Here is a 15,190-nt window from a genome sequence, read left to right on the forward strand (position 1 = left end):
ATCCCAAGGAAGGTGGCCCAGGTTTGGATCCATGCTCAGGGAACTAGACTCCACATACTGCAACTAAAGATTCTGCGCTCCCACAACTAAAATATCCCACATGCCACAACTATGACCTGTCACAGCCAAATAAATTAAAAATAAACAGCATGGTATTGGCACAAAAACAGACATATAGACCAACGGAACAGAAATAGGGAGCCCAGAAATAAACCCACATACCTATGCTCAATTACTCTTTGACAAAGGAGCAAGAATACAAAATGGGGAAAAGATAGTCTCCTCAGCAAGTGGTGCTGGGAAAGCTGGACAGTTGCGTGCAAATCACCATGTGCACACACAAAAACTCAAAATGGCTGAAAGACTTAAATATAAGACACCATAAATCTCCTAGAAGAGAACATAGGCAAACCATTCTCTGACATAAATCACACCAATATTTCTTAGGTCAATCACCCAAGGCAATAGAAATAAAAACAAAAATAAGCCAATGGTATCCAGTCAAACTTACAAACCTTTGCACAGCAAAGGAAACCATAAGCAAAACTGAAAAGAAAGCAAAACTGAAAAAACAGCCTATATAATGGGAGAAATATTTGCAAATTATGCAACTGATAAGGGCTTAATTTATAAAATATACAAACATCTCACACAACTCAGCAACAAACAACAACAGGATCAAAAAACGGCCAGAAGACCTAAATAGACATTTCTCCAAAGAAAAAATACATTGGGCTATACTCACATTAACGGAGAAGGCAATGGCACCCCACTCCAGTACTCTTGCCTGGAAAATCCCATGGACGGAGGAGCCTTGTAGTCTGCAGTCCATGAGGTTGCTAAGTGTCAGACATGACTGAATGACTTCACTTTCACTTTTCACTTTCATGCATTGGAGAAGGAAATGGCAACCCACTCCAGTGTTCTTGCCTGGAGGATCCCAGGGACGGGGGAGCCTGGTGGGCTGCCTTCTGTGGGGCTGCACAGAGTCAGACACGACTAAAGCAACTTAGCAGCAGCAGCAGCATACTCACATGAAAAGATGCTCAACATTGCTAATTATTATAGAAATGCAAATCACAGCTACAATAAGGTACCACCTCAAATCAGTCAGAATGACCATCATCCCTAGTGGTCCAGTGGCTAATCAGAGGGCCCCAGTTCCATCCCTGGGGCCACAAACTAGAACCCACATGCCACAACTAAGACCTGGCACAGCAAAATACATATATATTTTTTTTAAGTCTACAAATAACAGGACTTTCCTGGTGGTCAGGAATCTGACTGCCAATGCAGGGGACATGAGTTCCATTCCTTGTCTGGGAAGATTCCACCTGTCAAGGGACAACTAAGCCCATGCCCTGCAACTAGAGAAAGCCCACCTGCAGCAATGAAGACTCATCACACCCAAAAATAAATAACTACAAATAACAAATGTGGAGAGGGTGTGGAGAAAAGGCTACCTTCCTAAAATGTTGAAGGGATTTAAATTTGTGCAGCCACTATGAAAATGAGTATGGCAGTTCCTCAGAAAACCAAATATGAATGGTATCCAGCAATTTTACTCCTGGGCAGATATCCAGACAAAACTATAATTTGAAAAGATACATGCACCCCTATCTTTACAGCAGCACTGTTCACAATAACCGAGACATGGAAAAACCTAAACGTCCGTCAACAGATGAATAGATAAATGCTGCTGCTAAGTCACTTCAGTCCTGTCTGATTTTGTGCGACCCCATAGACAGCAGCCCACCAGGCTCCTCTGTCCCTGGGATTCTCCAGGAAAGAACACTGGAGTGGGTTGCCATTTCCTTCTCCAATGCATGAAAGTGAAAGTGAAGTCGCTCAGTCGTGTCTGACCCTCAGCGACCCCATGGACTGCAGCCCACCAGGCTCCTCCATCCATGGGATTTTCCAGGCAGGAGTCCTGGAGTGGGGTGCCATTGCCAGGTGTTATATATTTACAATGAAATACTGCTATTGCTGCTACTGTTTAGTTACTAAGTTGTGATCGTCTCTTTTGCCACCCCATGGACCGTAGCTTACCAGGCTCCTCTGTCCATGGGATTCTCCAGGCAAGAATACTGGAGTGGGTTGCCATTTCCTTCTCCAAGGGATCTTCCCAACCCAGGGATTAAACAAACAAAATAGTGCTGTTTGCAGCAACATAGATGCAACCAGAGACTATCATACTAAGTATTCAGTAAGTCAGAAAGAGAAAGGAAAAATACCATGATATGACTTACTTGAGCAATCTAAAATATGACCAATGAACCTGTCTGTGAAGCAGAAGGGCTTCCCAGGTGGAGCAGTGGTGACGAATCCACCTGCCACTGCAGGAGATGCAGGAGACTTGGCTTCAATCCCTGGGTTGGGAAGATCCCCTGGAGAATGAAATGGCAACCCACTTCAGTACTCTTGCCTGGAGAATTCCATGAACAGACGAGCCTAGCTGACTACAGTCCACGAGGTCGCAAAAAATTGGACACAACTGAGCACACACGTAGACACACACACGTGAAGCAGAAATAGACTCACAGACATAGACAACGGACGTGGTTGCCAAGGGGCAGAGGAGGTGGTGAGGGGGATAGACTGGCAGTTCGGGGCTAGTAATGCAAACTATTACTTATAGAACGCATGGGCAACGAGGTCCTATCATATGGCACAGGGAACTATATTCACTGTCCTGGGATAAACCGTAATGAAAAAATATAAAAAAGAAATATGTATGTGTATGAATCACTTTGCTGTATAGCAAAAATTAACACCACATTGTAAATCAATTAAACTTAAATTAAAAAAAAATTTTCCATAAGGATATTTTCCCCTTAATGGATAAATATTAGCCACTATAAGAGTATTCCAAAGTATGTACTCTGGTCTTTGAAAGCTATTTCAAGAGAAGGAAAGTCATAATCAATAACAACATCTTTGGACTGGGTATAAAGCAGCTCAAAATGACTAATTTGAAGAAAGAATGATCATCTATTCAGACTCTGCTCCTCTCCCTTTCCTTTATACCCCTTTACTTGTTTTATTTTCTTTTCACCACTGGTCACTATAAGGAATGATGGTTGTCCCTTCCATACACCTCCCTCACCGCTCCCACCCCTGCACTTCGATAAGTCTCTAGCTGTCAGTAGGCCTCAAAAAAACTTTGCAGAAGGAATGCATTCACTCTTGCCTGACTTTCCCCTAAGGCCAAAGTGCTGTTATCGTCACTCCAGCCAGGAGTTCAAAGAAGAGAAATGGAGAAGGGAAGGACAAGAATGTAATATTAAAAGATCTTGGGAACTTCCCTGGTGGCCCAGTGGTTAGGATGCCACATTCCCCATGCAGGGGACCTGGGTTTGATCCCTGGGTCAGGGAACTAAATCCCACATTTGCAACTAAGATCTGGTACAACCGAAAAAAAAAAACAAAAAAAAAACATATTTGGGGCTTCTCTGGTGGTTCAGTGGCAAAGAATCTGCCGGCCTGACAGTGCAGAAGATATGGGTTTGATCTCTGATCCAGGAAGACCATGTGCCACAGAGCAACTAAGCCCATGGGCCACAACTACTGAATCCTGCAGGTCCTAAGAGCCTGTGCTCTGGACAACAAGAAAACCACTGCAGTGAGAAGGCTGCGCACCACCACAAAGACCCAGCACAGCCATAAAGAAATAAATAAAATTACCAAAAAAAAAGGATCTCTGATCCGTCTCATTGGCAGCCTGCAATGGGTCAGGATTCCCATAATAAATCATGCCCACTGCCAAACTTGAACAGAATATTTCATTGTTGGCCAAAAATGTTAGTAAAAATAACTTCCATATTTGGAATGCTCACCACATGCCAAGGTCTGTGTTAATAAATGTTTATGTATATTAATATCACCTCATCTTTATGACAGCCCTATGGGTAGGTATTATTATCCTCATTGAAGATATTTAGTCTCAGAGAGGTTAAAAGTCACCCAGATGGCAGGTGGTGGAGCCAGCATCCAAAATGAGAGCGTTATGGTTTTGTTTTCACTCCTTGCTAAGCATGAGAGAATAGAGATTACCAGACGCCACCTAAAGTCACCAACTCAGGATTTCCCAGTGTCTGGCCCTGGGATGCACTGAAAAGTATCCATAGGTGACCTGAAACCCACCAAAAGTTGAAGACCCAGGCCCAGTTTGGTCTCAATCCAAACTCACCTTTTTAACCATTCACTCACCTTGGACCCAGTACCAATCATATTTTGTTACTTCCCCAGAAGAATCTTTGTTTGGTAAAACCATTGATGGTCTTTGTGAAGGCTGTGGTCCAAAGATCAGCTTTCAGCATGTGATTCTGTCTTTGGAGTAATGGAAACCAGCCCACAGGCTCAGAGGAATCTAACAGAAAGGATCTCAAAAACCCAGATGATCTCATAATATCTTTTAAGCTCAGAAAGGTGCTTTTCTTTCAGCCTGGAGCCCCACACCCTCTTTAGCACATTCCCCTCTATCTTTCAGGTCACAGCTTCCCACAAAGCTTTTCCTATTTACTTGTGTGATTAATATTTGTTGTTTCCCCCTGCACTGGACCAAACAGAGCAAGGACCAGGGCCTTGCATTGCTCATCTCCAAACCCTAGCCCCAGACCTAGCATGTGGTAGGTGCTCAGTAAATCATAGCTAACCTTTATAGACCTCCTACTATGTGCCAGGTTCTGTGCTGAGCACTTCATGTTTGTTAAGTCACTTAATCCTTGCCACAATCTAATCCCCCTTTCACAAATGAACACACTGAGGCATAGAAAGACCAAGTGGTCACAAGTCTAAAAGGCTCAAACACACCACACTAGTCCACGTGTAAAGCCCAGTTTCAAACCAAAGCTGTCGAACTCCAAATTTGAAACTCTTGACTGATTCATATTATGGAGGTTGATCAATCGATGGTTTCATTAATGCCCTGTGGAGCAGCCACACCCACAGTTCACCTGCTGGCAGTCAGACAGAATACTACGCTCAGTTGTGTCCAACTCTGCGACCCCATGCACTGTAGCCCACCAGGCTCCTCTGTCCATGGGATTCTCCAGGCAAGAATACTGGAGTAGGTTGCCATTTCCTTCTCCAAGAGACCTTTCCAATGAAGGGATTGAACCCAGGTCTCCTTCATTGCAGGTGGACTCTAGCATCTGAGCCACCAGGGAAGCCCTGCTGGATATTAGGGCTAATGTCTGCCTGGGCAGGGCTGATCAAAGTGTCCAGGCAACGTGGCCAAGCACCAGCCATAAGAAAGATACAAGGTACCCTCAAGGTACCCTTGAGATACATCCTGGCTCCATCACTTACTCTCTCTGGACTCCAGATCTCCCATAGGCTATGTGGGCTAGTAATTATCACCCTCAAGATTATTACAAAGGTTAGATGACCTGATATTCATGAAACAATCTCCCACAATGTGTCATACCTGGAAGCAGGAATGCAACACAGTGTTTCCTTAATCAACTTCTCCCTTTCTGCATCTCAGTCTAAAGACTGAGCTCAGGCTCTAGCTTTTCCAACAAATGTTCTCCGGCTGAGATACAAAAGCAGCTGTGGCCTTTGCTTGCATCTGCCTGCTGCCTCACTGAACACTTCTGCTATTTCTAGCTCGTCTCTCATCAAGGTCCTTTTCTTTTTCCAAGGTAGCTAGGATACAGGCTTGCTAGACCTGGCTCTGATTTCCCAGAGGTGGCCGAAGCAGGGCCTTGGACAAGTAGCCACATGGAGAAACTGAAAAGCACAGAATCAAGAGAAAAAAATTTGCCCTGAGAACGGAATCAAGCCCAACCAAGCCATCTCCTCTGACAGCATCTCAGAAGCAGAAACAGGCAAGGGGGTGGGGATCTCTATTCATTCTATCTTTCCTTCCTTTCTCTTTCTCCTTCCCTCCAACCCTCTCTTCCTTTCTTCTTTCTTTCTTCCCTCCCTCCCTCTCTTCCTTTCTTTCTAGACAAAGGTCAGTACTTTTGAAAGGACTGAATGATTTGGAACTCCAAATGACCCAAGTCTCATGACCAACTAGGAAGGACAGTATTTTTGTAGGGACCGGCTACTGTGGCAAGTTTAAGCATAAGGAAAAGTCAGGCTCAAAAGCTTGTCCCAGTGGGTCTTTGTTTTGGTTGAGTAAACTTCCTGCTTGGCTGCGCAAATAACTGGCAGAACCTCTCCTGCAAGGACAATGGATCTCTTTCTGAAATCACTCTCTGGAGCACCAGTGAGAATAGGGGAAGGGGTACAGGAGGGAGTTCGCACACAGACCTAGGTCCAAATGTCCCCTTTTCAAGGTAGGCCTCCGCATTCCTCTTTATATGTAACACGTGCACATAGTGAACACTCCAGACCACTCAAGAGAACAGAGTGAAAAGTTAGCCTTCTACCCCAGTTCTTAGGATTTGGGGTACAACTATTACTATTATCTTCCCCCGCCCTCCAAAGTATTACGTAACATCAGGTCTCCTAGTCCAAGCGTTTTGCTTCCTGTGCATTATTTCAATCACCAAAATGTACGGAGCCCCTTCTATATGGCAGGCACTAGGCTAGGTACAAAGGATACTACAATAAGAATAGATCCCAGCCCCGGGCCTCAGAAAGCCTACAGTTTAGAGAGGAAGAGCACTAATAAATAAGTAACTGTGGGAACTCCCTGGTGGTCCAGTGGTTAGGCCTCTGAGCTTCCACCTCCGTGGGTGGAGATAAGGTTGTGGCTTTGATCCCTGGTTGGGGAGCTAAGATCCTGCAAGCCATACGGTACAGCCAAAAAATAAAATAAACAAGTAACCTCACATAGCTAGCTCTGAAAAGTGCCATAAAGGAAAAGTACAGGCATAGAGGGCTTCCCAAGTGGTGCTAGAGGTGAAGAACCTGCCTGCCCATTCAGGAGACATAAGAGACAAGGGTTCAATCCCTGAGTCAGGAAGACACCCTGGGGAGGGCACAGCAACCCACTCCAGTAATCTTGCCTGGAGAATCCCATGGACACAGAAGCCTGGCAGGCTATAGTCCATAGGATCGCAGAGTCGAGCACAACTAAAGCGCCTTAGCACACGCACACAGGCATAAAAAATGCCTGGCCAAGGAAATGATATTCAAGCTAGCACCTGAAGAATTTTAGGAGTTCAGTACAAGCAGGAGAAGGTTTTTCTGCCAGAGGGAAGAGAATATGCAAAGGCCCTGCAAAGGGAAGGCATCTGCAGGAAGAACTGGAGAGGGCGGTGTGGCTGCAGAGGGAGACGTAAGGTGAGGTTCGAGGGCAGGCAGGCCTGGCTCACACAGCCATCTGGCAGCTCTGGCAACCAGCCCAAAGCTTTTCAGACTTGAGACCATAACAAGGCCCTGTGCCAAGCACTTTGGAGAAATCAAAGACCGTTCAAAAGTTGAAAAAAAAAAATGGACAAATGAAGCAAAGACTGATAACATGGAATTCAAGCCAAGGAGGCAGAACAGTCTTTGGGTGGGTTAGGAGGCAGGACAGAAGCCTTCACCAGGCCAGGGAGGGAGGGAATAAGAGTTGTTTGTACACTCATGCTCACAGCAGCATTATTCACAGTGGCCAAAAGGTGGAAGCAACCCAAATGTCCATCGATGGATGAACAGATAAACAAAATGTGCTATAGACAAAGGAATATTATTTGGCCTTAAAAAGTGGGACATTCTGACACATGATACAATATGGATAAACGTTGAGGGCGCTATGCTACGTGAAATAAGCCAGTCACAAAAAGACAAATACTGTATGATTCCACTTATGAGATACCTAGAATAGTCAAATTCAGAAAGATAGAAAGAATCAATGGTACACAGGTTGCTAGGGGCTGGTGAGGGGAGGGGAATGAGGAGTTGTCATTTTATCGCCTATATAAGTTCCTTTGTCCACACCACAGGCAAGATACAGAATAGCTCCATCACCGGAAGGATCCCTCGTGTTGCCCTTTTGCAACCACACTTACCTCCCCACTTCATCCCCAACACCTGCAACTCATCCATCCTCCATTTCTAAAATTTTTTCATTGCAAAGCATTATGTATGGGACTGTCCCACTTGACAAGTGCTTAAGATTCAGTTTCAATCCCTGTTTGTGGAACTAAGATCCCACATGCTGTGCAGAAGTGCTTAAGATTCAGGTTCAATCCCTGTTTGGGGAACTAAGGTCCCACGTGCTGTGCAGAGTGGAGGCCCCCCCCCCCCAAAAAAAAAAAGTGTTGTATAAATTGAATGATACAGTATGCGGTCCTTTAGAATTGACCTTCTTCCACCTCAGTTCCATGGAGATTCATCCAGGTTGTTGCATGGGTCAGTAGTTTACTCTTTTATGTTATTAAGTGATAAATTATTCCATGATATGTACTTCAGTTTGCTTGACCTGTCACCACTGAAATATATTTGGGTTAATACCAGTTTTTGACTATTACAAATAATGTTGCTAAGAGTGTTTATATACTGGCCTATTTTGTAAGCATAAGTTTTTATTTCTCTGGGGAAAATGCCTAGGAGTGCTATTGCTGGATTACATGCTAATTGCAATAATTAGTTTTTAAAGACACCGCTAAACTATTGTCCTGGATGCAGGACAAGAAGCAACAGTTAGAAACAGACATGGAACAATGGACTGGTTCCAAATTGGGAAAGGAGTACATCAACACTGTATATTGTCACCCTGCTTATTTAACTTACATGCAGAGCACATCATGCAAAATGCCAGGCTGGATGACTCACAAGCTGAAATCAAGATTCACAAGCAGTGAGAAATATCAACAATCTCAGATATGCAGATGATACTATTCTAATGGCAGAAAATGAAGAGGAACTGAAGAGCCTCTTGATGAAGGTAAAAGAGAAGAGTGAAAAAGCTGGCTTAAAATTCAACATTCAAAGAATGAAGATCATGGCATCTGGGTCCACCACTTCATGGCAAATAAATGGGGAGAAAGTGGAAACAGTGACAGACTTTATTTTCTTGGGCTCCCAAATCACTGCAGATGGTGACTGTAACCACGAAATTAAAAGATGCTTCCTTCTTGGAAGGAAAGCTATGACAAACCTAGACAGCTTATTAAAAAGCAGTGACATTACTTTGCCAATAAAGGTCTGTACAGTCAAAACTATGGTTTTTCCAATAGTAACGTATGCATGTGAGAGTTGTACCATAAAGAAAGCTGAGTGCCAAAGAATTGATGCTTTTGAACTGTGGTCCTGGAGAAGACTCTTGGAGAATCCTTGGATAACAAGGAGATCCAGCCAGTCCATTCTAAAGGAAATCAACCCTGACTATTCACTGGAAGTGCTGATGCTGAAGCTGAAACTCCAATACTTAGGCCACCTGATGCAAAGAGCCTACTCATTGGAAAAGACCCTGATGCTGAGAAAGACTGCTGTCAGGAGCTAAAGGGGGCGACAGAGGATGAGATGGTTGGATGGCATCACCAATTCAATGAACATCAGTTTGAGCAAACTCCAGGAGATAGTGAAGGACAGGGAAGTCTGGCATGCTGCAGTCTATGGGGTCACAGAGTCAGACATGACTTAGTGACTAAACAACAAACTCTTTTCCACTGACACTCCCACCAGTAAAATGTGAGTGATTCCTATTCTCTGCATCCTCATCAGTATGTGTTGTCTAATTTTTATTTTAGCCATTCTGATAGATGTGTAATGGTGTCTTATTGTGGTTTTAATTGCATTTCCTGATAGTTAATAATGTTGAACATAAAGATGTGATTATTTGTTATCTACATATTCTTTCTGATGAGCTTATTCATGTTTTTAACCCAATTCTAATTAGATTGCTTTTTAAAACTACTGACTTTGACGGTTCTTGATATATTCTAGATACTAGTCCTTTGTAAAATACATGGTTTCCAAATATTTTCTTCCACTGAGTAGCTTACTGTTCATTGTCTTCATGGGGACATTCACAGATCAAAAATTTTATATTTTGATAAGGTCCGATTAATCAATTTTTTCTTTTATGAATCCTACTTTTTGTGTTAAATCTAATAACTCTTTACCCACTCCTAGATGTTTCACTCTTTTTCTAAAACTTTTAAAGTCTATGATCCATTTTGATTTAACTTTTGTATGAAGTGTGAATACTTCTTCATCCAGTTGGGGCTTCCCTGGTAGCTCAGTCAGTAAAGAATCTGCCTGCAGTGCAGGAGACCCAGGTTTGATCCCTGGGTCAGGAAGATCCCCTGGAAAAAGAAATGGCAACCCACTCCAATATTCTTGCCTGGAAAATCCCATGGACAGAGGAACCTGGTGGGCTACAGTCCATGGGGTCGCAAGAGCCAGACACAACTTAGCGACTAAACTACCACCAGAGATGAAGTGTGAGGTTTATGTGGAGGCTTTTTTTTTGCCTATGGACATCTAATCGGACTTGTTTGATTTTTCAGAAGACACATTTATTCAGCATCATGATCAGACTTTGGCTTCCCTGATAGCTCAGTTGGTAAAAAATCTACCTGCAATGCAGGAGACCCCAGTTTGATTCCAGGGTTGGGAAAATCCACTGGAGAAGGGATAGGCTACCCTCGCCAGGATTGTTGGGCTTCCCTTGTGGCTCAGCTGGTAAAGAATCTGCCTGTGATGAGGGAGAGCTGGGTTCGATCCCTGGGTTGGGAAGATCCCCTGGAGAAAGGAAAGGCTACCCACTTCAGTATTCTGGCCTGGAGAATTCCATGGACTATATAGTCTATGGGGTCTCAAAGAGTCAGACACGACTGAGTGACTTTCACTTTCTATGATCAGACTATTAGATTTAGTCATCAGCAACAAAACAAACAAAGAAAAAAACCCAAACCTACGTTAGAACCCTTTTGTTCTGATTAAACTCCTAGAAGAGATCACAAGCAAAACATTCTCTGACAAGTTTTCTTAGGTCAGTCTTCCAAGGCAATAGAAACAAAAACAAAAATAAACAAATGGTACCCAAACTTATAAGCTTTTGTATAGCAAGTTATAAATAAAACTAAAAGACCACCTACAGAATGGGAGAAAACATTTGCAAATAAGGCAACTGACAAGGCTTTATTGCCAAAATGTACAAACATTTTGTACAACAGTAAAAAAACAAAAAACAATCCAATCAAGCATTTGCCCTGGAGACCTAGTCTTTGCACAGGTTCCTTGAAGGATAGGATATTAGTAGCAGCGTTTTAAACTGGAAGAAAGTCAAGGAGAGGTAGGAAATAAATTCAGTAAGGTTACGGATACGCTTAATGGAACTGAAATCTAACAAGAAAATCCCTTCTTGGAGCCCCATGACCCCCTTGGAGCCCTGTGATACCTGGAGGTGGTGGAGGAATTTCCCAAGCATGAAAAGAATGGAAGCAACTCATGGAAGAAGGAATAATATATGCAAGAAACTAGTGGTGTGAAAACATGGAGACATGTGCTTGGTGACAAGGAAGTAGTTCTAGGAACCTGCAGTTGGACAGATCATAGGCACAAGTCACCTCTAACAAGAAATCAAAACAAACCACTCAAACAACCTTACCCTCCAAGGGCAAAAACCAAAAGAAAGAAGGAATATAACCCTAAAGCCTGGGAAAAGGAGACCTCAAGTGGAACAAGTTAGGGGAAAAAAAAATCCAATAATAAAACAGGCATTTATCCAAAGAATAGATAAACACATGGCCAACAGGCACACAAAAGATGCTCAACATCTCTAATTACAGAGAAATGCAAATCAAAAGTATAGTGAGGTACCACTTCACACAAGTCAGAATGACCATCATTAAAAAATCTCCAAATAACAGATGCTGGAGAGGATGTGGAGAAAATGGAACCCTCCTCCACTGTTGGTAGGAATGGAAGTTGGTGCAGCCACTATGTAAAACAGCATGATGGTTCCTCAGAAAACTAAAAAAAGAATTACCATATAATCCAGCAATCCTGCTGCTGCTGCTAAGTCACTCCAGTCGGGTCCGACTCTATGAGACCCCATAGACGGCAGCCCACCAGGCTCCCCCGTCCCTGGGACTCTCCAGGCAAGAACACTGGAATGGGTTGCCATTTCCTTCTCCAATGCATGAAAGTGAAAAGTGAAAAGTGAAAGTGAAGTCGTGTTCGACTCTTCTGGACCCCATGGACTGCAGCCTCCCAGGCTCCTCCATCCATGGGATTTTCCAGGCAAGAGAACTGGAGTGGGGTGCCATTGCCTTCTCCTACCCCAGGGCATATATCTGGACAAAACTATAACTAAAAAAGATACACTCACGACCATCTTTATAGCATCACTACTCACAATAGCCAGTGGAAACAACCTAGCTATCCATTGACACAAGAATGGATAAAGATGCGGTAAATATATACAATGGAATACCACTCAGCCATAATGGAGAACAAAACAATGCCATTTGCAGCAACATGAATGCAACTAGAGATTATCATACTAAGTGAAGCAAGTAAAAAAACAGACAAATACCATATGATATCACTTACATGTGAAATCTAAACTATGACACAAGTCAGTCTACTTATGAAATAGAAACCGGCTCACAGACATAGGGAACAGACTTGTGGTTACCAACGGGGAGGGGATTGAGGGAGGGATGGAGTGGGAGGTTGGGGTTAGTAGATGTAAACTATTATATAGAATGGATAAAAAACAAGGCCCTACTATATACCACAGAGAACTATATTCAGTATCCTACGATAAATCATAATGGAAAAGAATATTCAAAAAAAGAATACAAATGTATACCTAAATCACTTTGCTGTACAGCAGAAATTAACACAACATTGTACATCAATTATACCTCAATTTAAAAAAACTCTTTGTTGTGAAGCTTTACATTTTCCCACAGAACAGAAAGTAAAATAATCTTTTATACAATTAGTCACAAATACAGTCCTTGAGTTTTTTGCCCCTACACATAAGGAGCGACTAAAACACTTCTCCTTTGTAGAAACTAGGCCCTGCCACCACCTTGCTTGGCCGAGTTCACAAATCTCTTGTAACCTGTAGCTTCTCTGTCACTTCTCTGGCTCTCCTCTCCTGCTAAGCGTAATTTCCTGGCAGTAATTAAAACCATCTGCCACTGTCATAATTACTACTGCTGCTGGAACTGCCATAACCACCTTGGTTTCATGGTTTGACAAAGTATTGGTCTCCACCACCAGAAAGGCCAGAGTTTTCATCTCCAAGTTTCCTCCTTTTGTGGGCCTCAAATTAAAAAATTAATTGTAATTGCCCTAGCAACTAAAATATCACTAGCTTCCACCACCTCTGAAACTGTCTTCACTATTACCAAATCCATTACCGTCGTCCCCACTGCCATAATATCCACCAGTACACCATGACTGCCAAAAAAGCCGCACTGACCACTGAAGTTTCCTCCATGACCAAAACCGCCTCGACAACAACCACAGACTTTCAGAATCACTCCTTGGCTGGATGAAAGCACTAGCTATTTCTTGCTTAGCCCAAGCTTCCTTGCTTCGTCAGTACTATTTTTTTCTCTTTCTCTATGTTCCAGCTTTATTGAAATATAGTTGACAGATAACACTGTATAAGTTTAAGGTCTGCTATGTGATGTTTGCGGAGAAGGCAATGGCACCCCACTCCAGTACTCTTGCCTGGAAAATCACATGGATGGAGGAGTCTGGTAGGCTGCAGTCCATGGGGTCGCTAAGAGTCGGACACAACTGAGCGACTTCCCTTTCACTTTTCACTTTCATGCATTGGAGAAGGAAATGGCAACCCACTCCAGTGTTCTTGCCTGGAGAATCCCAGGGACGGGGGAGCCTGGTGGGCTGCCGTCTATGGGGTCACACAGAGTCGGACACGAATGAAGCGACTTAGCAGTAGCAGCAACGTGATGTTTGATATACATATATATTGTGAAATGATCGTCACATTACAGTCGGTTAACACAGCCATCACCTCATACAGATACCATGTGTGGGGTAAGAACACTTTGAGATCTATTCTCAACAAACTTCAAATATATCATACAACACCGTTAACCACAGTCACCACACTACACATCAGATCCCCAGAATGTACTCATAACTGAAAGCTTGTACCTTTTGACAGTATGGAGTCACGGCCATCAGCAGTTACAAAAACATAGATGCCTTCTTCTCGCCACTGCTTCAGTCAGTCATGCTTTCAGACACTTCAGTTTTCTCACAGTGTTCAAAAGAACCTCTTGGATGATGTTCTTCGGTATCTTCTTTAATGCAGCCAGCAAAAATATTTGTCACTGTTATCCTCTCTGGACACAGCCCTCTTTGGTTCCACGACTCTGCCACGCACCTCGTGTGGCCTCGCACCCACGGCTGCAGCCCCCTCCTCCACAGTGGCAGGGGACAAGCCCAAAGCCCTGGAATGCTAGGGGTTTGGACCTTTCCTGACCTCAGTCAGCGAGCAAGCGTTCCCCACAGCTCAATATGGCTCCTCAGACTTTGATCTGTTGTTTCAAATTTCAAGGCTCTAATGAAGAGCCTCGCAGCTGTTGGCCCTCTTTGGGAGCCTCTAACTAAACAGGAGAGCAGTGGGAGGGGGCTGGAGCATGCTTACTCAGCACTGACCACCAGGAGAAAGTGGGTTTGCTTGACTTTGAATCATCACCTGTCTCCTCGTTACTCACTCCCAGTACACACAGAGAGGCTCCACTCCTTTAGGACACTCGGATTTAGGTTTTGTTAGATAAACTGATATTACCTCTTTTATAAATATTCACAGAATCTCCCTAGGGTACTAGAGACCTTTCTAGGTGTCCTCAGAATAAGTTTGGACACCACTGTTCCAGAAGCTTTGGGAGTTTGATGTACTGATTGATTTCACATGATTTCACATTGCTTTCACATGACAATCATGCTAACAGTTACCACATGTGATGTACATATGCCAATTGCTTTGCACTATTTATCTCTTTTTATTGTCACAATATGCCTAGCAATTAGGTATTTTCATGCCTATTTTATGGATAAGAAACTGGGGATGAGAGAAGTTGATAGGAGAACTGGAATTGTATTGAAAGTGAAAACAGAACCCACAGAATGGGAGAAAATTTTTGCAAATCATATCTGATAAGGGAGCTTTATCTAGAACATATAATATTTCTTATAACTCAGTATTAAAAACACAACCCAATTTAAAAATGGACAAAGACACTGAGTACACTTTATTCTGGAGAAGATATACAAATGGCCAAAAAAGCACATGGAAAGCTATGTAATG

At 43.2% G+C, this 15,190-nt stretch overlaps 1 protein-coding gene across 5 annotated transcripts in view; it reads right to left on the minus strand.

Annotated features, from left to right (window-relative positions):
* The window catches only part of PWWP2A (PWWP domain containing 2A), a 77,210-nt gene extending 62,680 nt beyond the window's left edge, over positions 1–14,530 (minus strand). For 2 of the 5 annotated variants that reach the window (XM_086412707.1, XM_086412702.1), the window contains exons 1-2: positions 14,032–14,530; positions 2,250–2,387 (exon numbers count right to left, since the gene is read on the minus strand). The gene's annotated coding sequence lies outside the window, so the exon portion shown is untranslated. The remainder of the gene's footprint in view (positions 1–2,249; positions 2,388–14,031) is intronic. The other 3 variants (XM_086412708.1, XM_086412703.1, XM_086412705.1) reach the window with 2 other exon arrangements.
* Positions 14,531–15,190: the final 660 nt, after the last annotated feature.

This window comes from Bos grunniens, chromosome 7, assembly GCF_055505025.1.
Source record: "Bos grunniens cultivar Pamir isolate PY7600 chromosome 7, Bosgru_T2T1.0, whole genome shotgun sequence".
NCBI lineage: Eukaryota > Metazoa > Chordata > Mammalia > Artiodactyla > Bovidae > Bos > Bos grunniens.